This window comes from Bubalus bubalis, chromosome 4, assembly GCF_019923935.1.
Source record: "Bubalus bubalis isolate 160015118507 breed Murrah chromosome 4, NDDB_SH_1, whole genome shotgun sequence".
Classification (NCBI taxonomy): domain Eukaryota; kingdom Metazoa; phylum Chordata; class Mammalia; order Artiodactyla; family Bovidae; genus Bubalus; species Bubalus bubalis.
Genome location: NC_059160.1, coordinates 45,521,151 through 45,538,038, shown reverse-complemented (window position 1 = coordinate 45,538,038; position 16,888 = coordinate 45,521,151). Strand labels below are relative to the sequence as shown.

At 44.5% G+C, this 16,888-nt stretch overlaps 1 protein-coding gene and 2 pseudogenes across 1 annotated transcript in view; 1 reads left to right on the top strand and 2 right to left on the bottom strand.

Annotated features, from left to right (window-relative positions):
• Positions 1–16,888, bottom strand: part of LOC123332141 (apolipoprotein L3) — a 262,937-nt gene that overhangs the window by 86,284 nt on the left and 159,765 nt on the right. The window lies entirely within an intron of this gene.
• Positions 1–16,888, bottom strand: part of LOC123332140 — a 49,194-nt pseudogene that overhangs the window by 3,726 nt on the left and 28,580 nt on the right.
• On the top strand, positions 744–2,398 carry LOC123332139 (annotated as a pseudogene).

Here is a 16,888-nt window from a genome sequence, read left to right as displayed (position 1 = left end):
AACACGTCCAAGGTCACATAACCTGCCCCTTCCTTGCAGGTTTCATCTTTTCTCAATTCAAGGTTGTTCACTGCCAGCAAATGACATAGAGGAAACATTCCTCATGAGATGCTGAGAAGGAACATCCTCAGCCCCACCGTATGGTCCTGCTTGGCAGAGATGTGCCTGCCAGGAGGAAACTAGCCTGGTGCTTCGGGGTGTGGGTGACCTTCCTGATACACCTGTGCAGGTTACCTGGACAAACCAGCCTCAGCCTCAATTTTATTCAGGAATTCAGTCAGCAGGAGTAGCAGTTCCTCTCTGCTCAGTATGTCCCAGAGATACTCAGCGACATACTCAAAAAAGACCTCAATATCTAGATGAAAGGAAAGGGAATAAGGTTAGAACTTGTGAAGTGAAAAAGGGAAAGCATTTGTCACCCAGCGGTCTTTGATTTTTTGCGACCGCATGGACTGTAGCCCGCCAGGCTCCTCTGTCCATGGAATTCTTCAGGCAAAAATACTGGAGTGGGTATCCATTCCCTCCTCCAGGGGATCTTCCCGACCCAGGGATCAAATACAGGTCTCCTATGTTGCAGGCAGATTCTTTACTGTCTGAGTCACCAGGAAAGCCCAGAAAAATGTGTGGTGGATAATAAATGGCATTGAGTAGCTTTTTTTTTTTTTTTTTTTTAAACCCTGTGGAATCTGGGGGAGGGCTTGCAGATTTTGATTGTCCAGCCTAGAATAGGTATCTCGATCACTATGGTGACAGGACAGAAGTTGGTGAGAGCTATTTGAGTTTTTGAATTTGGTGGACCTGAAGTGCTGAAACTCCAGTTGGATGTTGCTGTATCAATTCTGAAAGACCACCAGGTTCTAACAAAGTCCAAGCATGTGGTATAAACCCAGTGGACGCATATATCCACTCTGGCACTCACAGTATAAAACCATTTCTACCTTATACTCCTAGCTGAGATGTGGCTGGGATAGTAGAACTGCTGGAGAGAATATATCCGCTTTCGAGAAAGGTGACATTCACTACCAGGACGATCTCTGGGGGCTACACCAAGTTTGCTCTGGCAGCCCATCACACTATTCACACGCTGCCAGAAAAACTGGACTTTAAACAAGAAGCTGCCATCAGCATCTCATGTTTTACTGCTATCGAGTCTGCTCCCCAGTGTCCGTGTGAAAGCTGGAGAAAGTGTTCTGGGGCAGGTGGAGGAGCTGGAAGAGCAGCATGCCAAATGGTTAGAGCTTCTGGCTTAAAGATTTTGGGCACAGCTACTACTGAGGAAGGACAAAAGATTGCTTTCCAAAATGGAGCCCACCAAGTGTTTCATCACAAAGAAGCTGATTATATTGATAAAACTAAGAAATCTGTTGGTGAAAAAAGAGTTGATGTGATTATTGAAATGTTTGCTAATGTCAGCCTTAGTGAAGATTTAAATTTTTTGTCACATGGAGGACGAGTAATAGTTGTTGGCCGCCGAGGTCCTATTGAAATAAACCCACAGGATCCATGACAAAGGAATATAGCACAAAAGGAGTAACTCTCCATTCATCCTCCAAGAAGGGATTTCAGCAGTTTGCAGCAGCCCTCCAAGCTGGAATGGAAATTGGTTGGTTGAGACCAGTAATAGGCCTTGGTATTCACTGGAGGAGGCAGCCCGGGCTCATGAAAATATCATTCATAGCTGTGGGGCTGTGGGAAAATGATTCTTCTCTTAAAATGATTAATCCTTGCATTGATTTCCTGTGTAATTAGAGGTTTCTTACCTCAGTTTTGAGTACACTGCGTTTGCTTTGCTTAGCATTCATTTGATTCAGTGAGTTTCTTCTATTTAAAAAAATATTTCTTTTTAGCAATCATAGGCATTGGAGTGTAGTTTATTTCATAACTGGCAATATTCTTTATGCCTTCTACCTCTCATCAGGGAATCATCATAATGGGAAATAGGATGTTAGTGGTCACTTGGCATTGGAGGACATTGCAGAAATTCCTAACCGATGCTTATCATTAATTCCATACTTTTGACTAAAACATGCTAATTTAAGAGGACTGCTTGATTTCCAAGCCTACTTCTCCTTATAAAGTTTCTTTAGTCTCTGATTAGCCCACAACTATACTGGACTCTTTGACGATTCTCTGAACTAAATAAGACCTCTTTTCCAAACTAATCTCATCTGTATCTACAAGTCTTTCAGAGGGTCAAGATAAACAATGTTCAGAGAAATCTGTTAGCTTTCCAATTTCCCCCAATATTTTATGCTATTCACTAGGTTAAGGATTGATTACCAGTGATCCATGTACTCTGTGAGGACAGCAGCCTTATCTCTGGGATGATATGATACTAGGAGCACAGTTGGGCTTCTTAGGAGGCGCTGGTGGTAAAGAACCTGCCTGACAGTGCAGAAGATGTAGGAGATGCGGGTTGGATCCCTGGGTCGGGAAGATCCTCTGGAGAAGGGAATGGCAACCCATGCCAGTATTCTTGCCTGGAGAATTCCATGGGCAGAGGACCCTGATGGGTTATAGTCCATGGGGTCACAAAGAGTGAGACGTGACTGAAAGGACTTAGCACATCCTTTGCATTGTTTCCAAATATATATGTATTGATTGGTCCAACTTCAAAGTAAATTTAAAATTATCTCTTTGTGCGACAGGGACCATATATTTTTGTTTAAATTAATAAACAAATTTGATGCCTTAAGGATGATCTGCTTTTGTTATCATAACATGGTATCTGCAATAAATTCTACAGCACATTAAAAAAAATGGTATTTAGTACATATTAGTTAAAATTAATTTTCTTGTGTAGTGATTACCTGGGCACCCTTGGCAGAGTAACCTGGGGTTATGGATGGAACTGTTTTCCCCCCACCCCCAATTCATATGTTGAAATTTTAACCCCCTGGTGACTATATTTGAAGACTGGGCCTTTAAGGAGGTAATTATGGTAAAATGAGGTCATAAGTATGGGGCCCTAATCCAATAAGTTAAATGTCTTTATTAGAAGAGAAGACACCAGAGTCTCTCTCTATTCCTTCCCTCTCCCCCAGAGGAAAGGCCATGTGAGGACAGAGAGAAAAGGCAGTTAGAATTTACAAAACAGGGGGAGAGGTCTCACCAGAAACCACCACTACCTTGATTCTGGACTTCCAAACCTCCAGAAATAATGATCTAATCCTGGGATTTAGGTGTCTTCAGGAATCTACAATTTTAAACCTTCAGAAAGAGAAGGAGGGCTTCCCAGGAGATGCAGTGGTAAAAATTCGCCTGCCAATGCAGGAAGGAGATGCAAGAGTCATGCATTCGATCCTTGGGTTGGAAATATCCCCTCGAGTAGGAGATGGCAACCTACTCCAGCATTCTTGCCTGGAAAATCCCAAGAACAGAGGAGCCTGGCAGACAAGTCCATGAGGCCATAAAGATTTGGACACAACCGAACAACTGAGCCCACACACACACACAAAGAGAAGGAATACAAGGGATGTGTTTTGTTAGTTACTACTTGTAGCAGAGACTGGCAGCACCCTATAAATGACTGCTTTCATGTTTTGGCAGTGAAACAAAAGAATATTCACATTAAATGTGATAAAGAATGTAATGACAATAAATAGCCTCAGATGAGTACAGAGCAAGATCACTGCTCAAATGAGTTACCAAAATCCCTGTGTGATTTCAGGGATCTAGAGGTTATGGAATTGCTCAGTGTTGGTTGCTCAGTCCTGTCTAACTCTTTGTGACCCCATGGACAGTAGCCTTCAAGTCTCCTCTATCCATGAAATTCTCCTGGCAAGAATACTGGAGTGGGTTGCAATTTCCTTCTTCAGAGGATCTTCCTAACCCAGGAATCGAACCTGGGTCTCCTGCATTGCAGGCAGATTCTTTTACTGTCTGAGCCACCATGGAAGCCCAGGGATTATAGAATTGTTGGTAAGACATAGGCAACTAGGATATATATATATATATAATATATATATATGGAGGGTGGGGCTGGGTCACAATGTGAGATGTGTTTCCTGGTACATGCACACACAGATACATTATTCTTATTTCACAGATGAGGAAAGTGAGACTCAGACAGGATAAGGGACAGCCCAAGGCCAGTGAGCAGAAAGCTCAGAGGTGGAACCCAAGCTCAGGTATCAGAAACTTCTTGGATATGACTTGAATCCTCCTTATTTTAAACTCTTGTGATTTCTTCACTCTACCATACAGTACACCTAGAGGGACTTTGGCGAGTGATTTTTGGTGGTGAGCACACTGCAGCATATACAGAAGTAGAAATATAATGTTGTATACATGAAACTTATAGAATGTTATAAAGCGATGCTACCTAATTTTTAAAAAGGGTTTGAGGCCACCTGCCGTTGAGTAAGACTACCATGTGAGAGGCTTCATCTTGCTGATCAGAGACACTTGGGATGGGCAGTGAAGGGGTGGAGGCAGACGTGATCCTGTGTAAAACCCCATCACCCCTCCCCTCTTGGTGGGAGGTGGCAAAAGTCAGACTGGGTTTCAGTTCAGTGTCCACTGATCCTTGCAGAGCGGCTGGGCAGGTGGCAGGGCAAGAGCTGGATGGAAGGTGTCTGTGGTGATGCCCCAGGGTCTGGGAGCAGGAGCAGGCTCAAGCCAATGGAGAGGGCAGGAGGAGCTCCAGGGATGCTGGGGGACCCCCCCCACCCCTTGCTGCCTTGCCTGGCCTTGGGGACTCCCTCTGCTGTCTCCCTCCCCATGGACTGTCCTGGCCTCACTTCTGAGTCACTTGCTACAGGGCAGTGGGTGGAGGAAGTGAGCACCTAGCAAGTGGCTCCCCAAGGAGAGGGCTAGGAAAGAGGCTCTGTAGACACACTCCCGTTGGGGTACTCCATGTGGCCCCCCTGAGGGGCTCCAGGATGCTTATCCATCCTCTTCTTGTTTCTTGATTCCTCTGTAGGTTAACTCTGCCTGGAGGATCCACCCTCAATTCTGGGTCTGGTTGGAACTGGCCAGAAAAGAGGCAGCTGCCTACCTGAGCGGTCTCCGAGGTTTTCCGAGCTCATGATGGCAGCAGCAGGGTCTCCGAGATCTCCTGTCAGCTCCTTGTCTGCGTCAGGCTGGAAGGAGGGGTGACCTCACCCTTGGGGAACATAAAACAGATTGTGGGCTCGATCACGAGTGAGCAGTGCCTGCAGGGAGCAGGGGGTGGTGAGGTCTCGGGTGAGTTCCCCTGGGACAGCCACCAGTGCCACGGGGAATTTAACGCACTGTGGTTCTCTGTCCCCTGGGCTCTGCAGGTCACTAGTTAAGGAGAGTTACTCATCCCCACCCACACCCACTCCCCCCAAGTCAGAGTCCTGCTCTCCTGTTGGGGCACAGGGAGAAGGTAATCAGACAGGAGACACCCATCTGCAAAGTTATCGGAGCAATAAAACCAGAGACAAGACCAGATAGGAAGGAATAATCTGGAAATTATGTGAGGCCAGGAACACTTGTGTTTACTAAATGGTAATAACTAATATTGATCCATTGTCTAGATTTGCAGGCTCCTGAAGCTCACCTGAACTTACATCAGCCGAAGTTTTCAAGCTGATTCCAGAACCTGGGCTTGAACCCAGTCTTTCTGATCTAAATCCCAGGTTTGTGATGATTATGCTCTACTCCCTTTAATACACAAAGATATTTATTTGTGGATATATGTTTATCAGTTAAATGAGTGCTTTCATTCCAAAATAATGTCTTGCTCTCTGCACTTAATTCTCTGCCTTGATAAAGTTGCTGGTGATACAGCTCCTATAGCCCACGCCCTCCTTGCTTCTGCAAGAGCCTTTATCCCACAAAGGCCTGGAGTCCCATCGCCCCCACCCCACTTCCTGTATCCCTGCCCTTAGTGGCTGAGGACCCCGATGGTGCCCTGTCCCTCTGCTGTCCTCCCCTGACTACTGGACTTTCAGATCAGATCAGATCAGTCACTCAGTCGTGTCCGACTCTTTGCGACTCCATGAATAGCAGCACGCCAGGCCTCCCTGTCCATCACCAACTCCCGGAGTTCACTCAGACTCACACTTCTTTCTAATTCCTTATGCAAATAATAGTGTAAAGAACATTCTCCTTGTATAAAACTACATTTGAGACTGTTCCCTTAAGCTATATCTATGAGTAGGATATAGCTAGATAGCTATCTAGGATGTAGGATATAGGATCTAGGATATAGCTATCTAGGCTAGACCATAAGGCATCAGCACCTAAAAAATATTCATACCTAGAGACACACTGTTATGCAAAGAAATTGCAGCAATTTATGTTCACACTCATGATACATAAGGACGTCCATCCTTTCAGACTTTCCCATTCTCAGTGTTCCTCAAAAAAAAGAGCAGTTCAGATTTTTATATATAAAAAATCTATTTTGGTTCTGCTTGTGATTATCTTGCCATGGGAGATGAGGAAGGAAAGCAAATGTTGATGACATTTAACTACTGTTTCAAGAAAGCAAAAGAGCCTTTGTCAACTACTCCTCCTGAGGCCTGGCTGAAATGACAGTAGAGATACTCACAGTTATAACACCAGCTACTGCTAAGAGTGACTTGTGTTTGTGGTCTTTGCTTTGCGATGGTATTTGCTCTAAAACTTTACAAATGATAACTTGTATTTTATTCCATTAGCCTTTGAGATGTGTAGCATTGTATCCTCATTTACAAATAAGGAAGCTGAAGTACAGATGTTACATGACTCGCCCAAGGTCAGAAGTCTTGCCCCTGGAACTGAGCTCCACCTGACAATCTGGGCTCAAGAATCCATAGCCTGCCTCTCTTCCCTCTGCTGCTAATAAAAACAAGCACGGGGGCAACAGGAGACCAGAGGCTTCAACAAATGTCTGAAGACTCACTGGACGGAGAAGTGATAGCTGAGTGAAGAGGAGCACCGTGGAGGGAGAGAAACAGGGAGCGTTCATAGGAGAGAACGGTCTTCTAGGCAGAGCCCCAGAGGGAGCAAGATGAGAGGGAGGCCGAGGGGAGAGCAGGGGGCAAGTTTACCAACACCACGGCCCATCCCATATTCACAGTAGCCTTCACTCTTCACCAGACTTTTCAGAAAACTACTTGAGAATGAGTTGCAGGAAAAAAAATAGATTATGTGCTTGTTTAATTATGGAGGAAGATAAAGGATACCCGTGAGAGAGATAGATGTGGGATGCAGGAATCAGGAACATCAACCCAGAGGAAAGGAAATCCAAGGATCCCAGCTGGGCACGCGCAGAGCTAGAGAGAAACCAGTCCAGAATGGGATAAAAAGTCCAGAGTCTTTGGGGACAGGGGACTCAGTATCACATGAGGCACAGTTAGAAAGAAATGGAAAAAATGTTGAAGATAAACAGGGCAAGGGGTGAAAATGAAGCCAATTAGAAACATCAGGAAAAACTAAAGCTATGCCAAAAATCATGTGAGGCTATAAGGTACAAGTTAGCTCTAAAAACATATTAAAATAACACAAAAATCTAAACTCTAAACTCATGTCATTGAGTCGGTGATGCCATCCAACCATCTCCTCCTCCGTCATCCCCTTCTCCTCCTGCCCTCAATCTGTCCCAGCATCAGGGTCTTTTCAAATGAGTCAGCTCTTCGCATCAGGTGGCCAAAGTATTGGAGTTTCAGCTTCAACATCAGTCTTTCCAATAAACACCCAGGACTGATCTCCTTTAGGATGGACTGGTTGGCTCTCCTTGCAGTCCTACAGATTCTCAAGAGTCTTCTCCAACACCACAGTTCAAAAGAATCAATTTTTCAGCGCTCAACTTTCTTTACAGTCCAACTCTCACATCCATGCATGACTACTGGAAAAACCATAGCCTTGACTAGACGGACCTTTGTTGGCAAAGTAATGTCTCTGCTTTTTAATATGCTGTCTAGGTTGGTTATAACTTTCCTTCCAAGAAGTAGGCGTCTTTTAATTTCATGGCTGCAATCACCATCTGCAGTGATTTTGGAGCCCAGAAAAATAAAGTCAGCTGCAGTTTCCACTGTTTCCCCATCTATTTGCCACGAAGTGATGGGGCCAGATGCCATGATCTTAGTTTTCTGAATGTTGAGCTTTAAGCCAACTTTTTCACTCTCCTCTTTCACTTTCATCAAAGGATTTTTAGTTCTTCTTTACTTTCTGCCATAAGGGTGGTGTCATCTGCATATCTGAGGTTATGGATATTTCTCCCAGCAAACTTGATTCAAGCTTGTGCTTCTTCAGCCCAGAATTTCTCATGATGTACTCTGCATAGAAGTTAAATAAGCAGGGTGACAATATACAGCCTTTGTATATTTGTATATCCCAAAAGTACTGCTTTCCAGACTTGGAACCAGTCTGTTGTTTCATGTTCAGTTCTACCTGTTTCTTCCTGACCAGAATTCTCAGGAGGCAGGTCAAGTGGTCTGGTATTCCCATCTCTTAAAGAATTTTCCAGTTTGTTGTGATCCACACAGGCAAAATCTTTGGCATAGTCAATAAAGCAGAAGTAGATGTTTTTCTGGAACTCTCTTGCTTTTTCAATGATCCAACAGATGTTGGCAATTTGATCTCTGGTTTCTCTGCCTTTTCTAAATCCAGCTTGAACATCTGGAGGTTCATGGTTCATGTACTGCTGAAGCCTGGCTTGGAGAATTTTGAGCATTACTTTGCTAGCATGAGAGATGACTGCAATTGTGCGGTAGTTTGAACGTTCCTTTGCATTGCCTTTCTTCGAGATTGCAATGAAAACCGACCTTTTCCAGTCCAGTATGAAAAGGCAAAATATAAGGCACTGAAAGATGAACTCCCCAGGTCGGTAGGTGCCCAATATGCTACTGGAGATCAGTGGAGAAATAACTCCAGAAAGAATGAAGAGATGGAGCTGAAGCAACAACAACACCCAGTTGTGGATGTGACTGGTGATGGAAATAAAGTGTGATGCTGTAAAGAGCGATACTGCATAGGAACCTGGAAGTAGGGTTTATGAATCAAGGCAAATTGTAAGTGGTCAAACAGGAGATGGCAAGAGTGAATATTGACATTTTATGAATCAACGAACTAAAATGGACTGGAATGGGTGAATTTAACTCAGAGGACCATTATATCTACTACTGTGGGCAATATCCTTTAGAAGAAATGGAGTAGCCATCATAGTCAACAAGAGTCTGAAATGCAGTACTCTGCTTTTTAATATGCTGTCTAGTTTGGTCATAACTTTTCTTCCAAGGAGCAAGCGTCTTTTAATTTCAGGGCTGCAGTCACCATCTGCAGTGATTTTGGAACCCAAGAAAATGAAGTCTGTCACTGTTTACATTTTTCCCCATCTGTTTTCCAAGACGTGATGGGACCAGATGCCATGATCTTTGTTTTTTGAGTATTGAGTTTTAAGCCAGCATTTTCACTCTCCTCTTTCACCTTCATCAAGAGGCGCTTTAGTTCTTCTTCACTTTCTGCCATAAGGGTGGTGTCATCTGCATATCTGAGGCTATTGATATTTCTCCCAGCAATCTTTATTTCAACTGAGCTTTATCCAGCCTAGCATTTCCCATGGTGTACTCTGCTTATAAGTTAAATAAGCAGTTAAATAAAAACTAAAGAGATCTCTTGATGAAAGTGAAAGAGGAGAGTGGAAAAGTTGGCTTAAAGCTCAACATTCAGAAAACGAAGATCATGGCATCTGGTCCCATCACTTCATGGCAAGTAGATGGGGAAACAGTGACAGATTTCATTTTCTTGGGCTCCAAAATCACTGCAGATGGTGACTGCAGCCATGAAATTAAAAGATGCTTCCTCCTTGGAAGAAAAGTATGACCAAACTAGAGAGCATATTAAAAAGTAGAGACATTACTTTGCCAACAAAGATCCGTCTAGTCAAAGATATGGTTTTTCCAGTAGTCATGCATGGATGTGAGAGTTGGACTATAAAGAAAGCTGAGCGCCGAAGAACTGATTCTTTTGAACTGTGGTGTTGGAGAAGACTCTTCAGAGTCCCTTGGACTGAAAGGAGATCCAACCAGTTCATGCTAAAGCAAATCAATCCTGTTTATTCATTGGAAGGACTGATGTTGAAACTGAAACTCCAATACTTTGGCCACCTATGTGAAGAGCTGACTCATTTGAAAAGACCCTGATGCTGGGAAAGATTGAAGGCAGGAGGAGAAGGGGACGACAGAGGATGAGATGGTTGGATGGCATCACTGACTCAGTGACATGAGTTTGAGTGAACTCTGGGAGTTGGCGATGGACAGGGAGGCCTGGTGTGCTGCAGTCCATGGGGTCGCAAAGAGTCAGACGTGACTGAGTGACTGAAGTGAACTGAACTGAAGCAGGGTGACAGTATACAGCCTTAAAGTACTGCTTTCCAATTTTGAGCCAATCCATTGTTCCACGTCCGGTTCTAACTGCTGCTTCTTCACTTGCATACAGGTTTCTCAGGAGGCAGGTAAGGTAATGATAATTTTGAATAATTTAATAATTATTTTTTAATAATCTTCAAGGATTTCCCACAGATTGCTGTGTTCCACATAGTCAAAGGCTTTAGCATAGTCAACGAAGCAGAAGTAGATGTTTTACTGGAATTCTGGAATTTTCTATGACTTAAAAGATGTTGGTAATTTGATCTCTGGTGCCTCTCCGCCTTTTATAAATCCAGCTTGTACATCTGAAAGGTCTTGGCTCATGTACTGCTGAAGCCTAGCTTGAAGGGTTTGAACATTACCTTGCTAGCATGTGATATGAGTACAGTTATGTAGTCGTTTGAACATTCTTTGACATTGCTCTTCTTTGGGATTGGAATGGAAACTGATCTTTTTCAGTCCTGTGGCTACTGCTGAGTTTTCCAGGTTTGTTGACATATTGAGTACAGCACTTAGCAGCAGCATCTTTTAGGATTTGAACTCATGAGAGGGTTAACACTCAGGTAGGAAGGCCAGGGGTCCCCAAGCAGCAGGAAGAAATAAACTGCAAGTGGCAGATGTTTTTTTCTTCTTTAACACAAAATTAAAGGAGGCTCCTCTAATCATGTGTTGCCATGAGGACACTTGGTTCTGAACTTAGTGTCAGAACTTAACCTTGGGCTACTAATGGCTCAGCAAACCAATGCGTTTTTCTCTTGGAAATGTGTTTCTTAAGCTATGCTAACCAAACCATGTATTTGCTTTGGAATCTGCTTTTCTTCACATTGATTCCCCCAAGACTAACCTTTTCTCAAACTTTGAGCTGATAATGGCTCAGCAAACCAGTATGTCTTACTCATGGAAATATTTTTCTTAAGCTATATTAATGAGACTATGTATTTTCTTGGAAATCTGCCTTTCTTCAAGATGCATGTCAATTGTTTTGTGGCTGGAGATGACTCCCCTTGTGCCATCCTATCTCAAAATGTATGTTGTGGGAGAGGAGCCTGGTGCAACACTCTCTGTCTGAGGCATTTCTTTTATCTGATAGCAGCTTGCTATCAGGTATATAATGCCCTGCTAAAAACTAGCAAGGGGTCACTCTTTCTGCCCTTTCTGATGTCTATGTTAGAAGCTTTCTCTATCCCTTTTACATGTTAATAAAACTTTGCTACACAAAAGCTTCAAGTGATCAAGTCTCATCTCTGGCCCTGGATCGAAATCCTCTCCTCCAGAGGCCAAGAAGCTGGGTGTCGTTAAAGGGTCACAGCCATAACCTTTCAATAGCTCAGCTGGAATTCCATCACCTCCACTAACTTTGTTTGTAGTAATGCTTCCTAAGGCCCACTTCACTTCGTACTACAGGATGTCCGGCTCTAGGTGAGTGATCAAACCATTGTGGTTATCTGGGTTAAGACCTTTTTCGTATAGTTCTTCTGTGTATTCTTGCAACCTCTTCTTAATATCTTCTGCTGCTGTAAGGACCATACCACTTCTGTCCTTTATTGTGCCCATTTTTGCGTGAAATATTCTCTTTGGTATCTCTAATTTTCTTGCAGAAATCTCTAGTCTTTTCCAGTCTATGTTCTCCTCTTTTTTTTTTTTTTTTTGCATGGTTTGGTTAAGAAGGCTTTCTTATCTCTTTGCTGTTTTTTGGAACTCTGCACTCAGATGGGTGTATCTTTGCTTTTCTCCTTTGTCTTTTGCTTCTCTACTTTTCAAAGCTATTTGTAAGTCCTCCTCAGACAACTAGTTCCCTTTTTTGCATTTCTTTTTCTTGGGGATGGTTTTCATCACTGCCTCCTGTACAATGCTATGAACCTCCATCCATAGCTCTTCAGAGAGTCGTCTATCAGATCTAACACCTTGAATCTACTTGTCACTTTCACTGTATAATTTTAAGTAAGGGATTTGATTTAGGTCGTATCTGAATGGCCTAGTGGTTTTCCCTACTCTTTTCAACTTAAGTCCGAATTTTGCAATAAGGAGCTCATGATCTGAGCCACAGTCAGCTCCAGGTCTTGTTTTTGCTGATTGTATAGAGCTTCTCCATCTTCAGCTGCAAAGAATATAATCAATCTGGTTTCAGTGAAATGTACCTGTCCTTGGAGGAGCAGCTCCAAAGCCTTCTTCCTCTACTGCCTTCCCCCACTTCCTCTCCAGGCACCCCTGGAATCTTGCACTTCCCTGATTGTGACTCTATTTGTGTTGAGTTTCTTCAGCTCCCAGCACTGGGCAGGGGCCCTGTCTCTTCTCTGCTCTTCCTCCTGCTCCAGGGCCTCCAGGGCACCCTCCAACCTCCTGAACACAGTCTGGCTAAAACACGAGGTGTGGGACCTGTTACTGGGACATGAAACAACCAGCTTCTTGAAGACACAGCACAACCCTTGTTTTCCCTATGGTGCAGTGATACTATTTGCTTTCCTTGTCTGTCTGGATGAAAAGCTCTTTCTGACAGACTCTGCTATCAGATTTCTGAGCATTTCCATTTACAGGCAATCCTCTGAAGAAGGAATTCATAGGGCCTGGACTCCATCTTAGGCCTGTTCATGCTGAGCATGCTCAGCCACCTTTCCAATGGACTCTGAACTCTGTGTTTAGTGCCTATGAAAATGACAACAGAAGGATAAGACCCCTTCAAGACAGGAGAACCTTGAAGATCATATCCCGGTTACTCATCGCCTAAGAGAAAATATACACGAATCACCCCTTCCTCCAGACAGGCCATAAATTTTTGTGTATCTATCAGAATGTAACCTCAGGTTTATTGATTATTGGCTAATTGTTTGACTGTTTGAGCACATGAGCACATAGCACGTGAATGATGGGGTTATTGGGATTGTATTTTCCTTGGTTTATGTAAGTCTCAAGGAATTTGGAGTGGTGGGTTCAGACACATACAAATGGGGTATAAAAGATTTTCACAAATGCTGATCGGGGTCCTTGGCTAAGAGGAGACTCTGCCTTGGGCCCGCCAGTGTAATAAACTGCACTCCACTATCTGCATTGTCCTTCTGAGTGAGTTTGTTTCCTGGAATGCGTGGCTACAACACCCCAATTTCCAAAACATCACCATCTGCCAATAAAGTGTGATGTGAGACCTATATCCTTTTTCCTCAATGCCATCCTGGTTAAGAAAAGTTTCCTAGGAACACTACTTTCAGGTAGCAGGAAACACCTGCATTTCCTCATGTCTCCTTACTCCAGTCACGATAGTTTTCTATAAGAAGAAAGATATGGGTTTCAGCTAAAATCTGAAAGATGCTTTACTGCACTGGAGGCTCCTTTGAAGGCATAGAAGAACAGTGTGTTCCTTTTTGACTGCAGTAGGTACCTGTTAAGGTACATGTTCTCTTTAAGGAGAAGAAGAAGGACATAGGCAGGGAGAGAGGGAGTTCAGGACAGTAGGTGAGTAGGAGGGAAAAAAAGGAAGGAAGGGGAAGATAAAAGAGGGAAGAAATAGAGGATGAAGAAGAAACAAAAAGATTCTAATCAATCAATCAATGAAACCTGAAGGGATCTAAATGTAAACCCAAAAGAAAAAAGAAAAAACATACTGGGAGAAAGGAAACAAACTGGAAAAATATTGTTAAGGAAAACTTTCTCACCAACACACAAATCCCAGAAACCATTTGACCTCAAAAATCAAAAATGTCAATGGACACCATAAACTAGATCAGAATATAAGATAAGCAACCTGGAGACAAGGTTTCCAATATATTGAGTAGACAAAGGTGAATATTTCCAACACAGAGAGAAACTACAAACCCACATGTGAAGACTGAAACCAGCTTTTAAGAAATGCGTAAGAGATCTGAAAGGGCTTCCCAGATGGCTCAGACAGTAAAGAATCGGCCTGCATTGCAGGAGATGTGGATTGGATCCCTGGGTTGGGAAGATCTCCTGGAGGAGGAAAATGGCAACCCAATCCAGTATTCTTTCCTGAAAAAATCCATGGACAGAGGAGCGTGGCAGGCTAAAATCCATGGGGTCACAAAGAATCTGTCATGACTAAACTCCTAAGCAGTCACACATGCAAGAGATGTAACAAACAGTTCCCAGGGAGGTGACTTGTCCAGGGTCATACAGCTCTCAGAGGGCAAGAGGGCAGAGTGGAGGCCAGGACCAGACCTTCTGACATGGGTATGTAAGTGGGGAATGGGATTTTATTTTATTTAAACTGATCAAAACATACATTCTATTTTATTCTTTTACCTAATTTTTTAACCTTGAAACCCAGTATGTGGGATCTTAGTTTCCCAACCAGGGACTGAACCCACAACCAATTCAATGGAAGTGTTGCAGGAAGGGGGACCCCTTCCAGGACTCAAAACTGGGCTCTTGTCTAACACTCGGAAATGAATTGTCCGAGGAGACACATGTGCTGACAAAGCAAGAGATTTTATTGGGAAAGGGCACCTGGGTGGAGAGCAGTAGGGTAAGGGAACCCAGGAGAACAGCTCTGCCTCGTGGCTCACAGTTTTATGGTGATGGGGTGGTCTTTGGCCAATCACTCTAATTCAGAGTCTTTCCTGGTGACACACGCATCGCTCAGGCAAGATGGATGCTAGCGAGAGGGATTCTGGGAAGTGGACCGACAGGCGGTGTCTCCTTTCGACCTTTCCCGAACTCTTCCGGTTGGTGGTGGCTTGAAAGTGAAGTTGCTCAGTCGTGTCCAACTCTTTGCCACCCCATGGACTGTAGCCTAACAAGATCCTCTGTCCATGGGATTTTCCAGGCAAGAGTACTGGAGTGGGTTGCCATTTCCTTCTCCAGGGGATCTTCCCGACCCAGGGATCTAACCCGGGTCTCCCACATTGTAGACAGACGCTTTGCTGTCTAAGCCACCAGGGAAGTCCCAGGAATATGCTTTTAATAACCCCAAAGTTTCTAGGTTTGTCTCTGCTTGTTTAAACACATAGATCTAAGGTCATGCCCCTCTGGTTATACTGACATGTCTACAGTTTGGCTTTTTTATCTTAATTTTGCAAACCCAGCATCATCATGTGGACAAAGTACAGTAAGCCCTCTCACTCTATTAGGGCCATCCTTTGTCCCTGTCAGCCTCAGCACAGCACTCTGGGGGAAGCCTCAAGGTGGCCAGGCCACAGGAGGAGAGAGTCTGACCCCACTACTCTCCTCTACCCACTCAGCTTTCTCTAAATTTCCCAAAGAACTGAGCACCCCCAACACCACCTTCCTTCTGGGGTCACCGGTCACGTCTCAGGAGTCCATGTCCTGAGCTGAGCCAATCTGACCAGGTGTCACCCTCCCTCTGCACTGTTCAGGGGACCAGGTGGCGGGAGGAAGCCGTCAGACACACCTGCTTCCACAACCAGGCTCTGCTCCTGCTTAACCTACTGCCTCGGCCATGACCTCACCTCTCTGAGCTTCCATTTCCTTCTTCTGTCAACCAGTCACAATCATCTTTTCTCAGACATTCATCCTGAGGATGGGGAGGGGGGTGGGGGCCCTACCCGCCTGCTTACCCAGGAATCTTCTCTGGCTGAGTGTGAACAAGATCCAGTTGTTCTGAGCTCTGCAGATCCAGCCACCAGCTGTGCATCTCTGCAATAAACCACACACATTGTGTCGGTCCAGATACACTTGGAGAAGCAAAAGAGAAAGTGAATGCCCTCACATCTGGATTGCTCAGATTAAATAAACACTCTGCCTACCAGGTCCCACCCTGGGCTAAACCCAGACTGTTGTCTCCCTTAGCTAAACAAGCCACGCCTGACATGCCAAGTTCTTATTGACTCAGCACACCTTGCCCTGGGCTCTCCGAAGGAAGACCTGCCACCAACACACTGTGAGCCCCTTTTCCAATCCCTCCCCCTTCCCATGGGCTTCTTCCAGTCCCCTCGACCCTGTCTATCTACTCACTCTCACCAGCCTACCTGCTTTATTCATCTTGATGCCACCAGCACGTGGCACAGTCCTGGAACATAGCAGCTGCTCACCATATACTGGTCATATTCTTGCTGAGAGCCATGTCCATGTGGGTTCAGAGTCCACCGTCCCCTGCTCTGCTCCCACAGTACCTGGGAGAGGGGCCTAAGGCCACCCTTCAGCCACTCTATCCATGCCTCTACCCTCAACACTTGTGATCAGATCCTTCTCGACTTGGCCTTGATGAAAGGGATGGTACAAGTGCCTTTTGTCCCAGTGAGCCACAGGAGGAGGGCTGGCCTTGGCGGTCACCACCATTAGGTGGATGCCTAAGTTTGCAGGAAGGGCTGAGAGCACACTGCTCTTTTCTCCCCTGGCGTATTTCCACCTGACAACAGATATATTTCTCTCCAAATGGAGGACTTTTACAGGAAGGCTAGTGTCCTGGTGTCACACAAGTGTATGTTCCTTGGTTCTTTGTCTTGTCACAACAAAGATTTGGAGCAATGGACATTAAAGCCCTTGGCGTGTCACAGCTCTTGGGTCTTGGACAAACCATGTTATAGCTCTTAGGCAAATCAGAGTTACAGCTCTATTTTATTTAGTAGATAGCAGGAGAATCTATCCTCGAACTG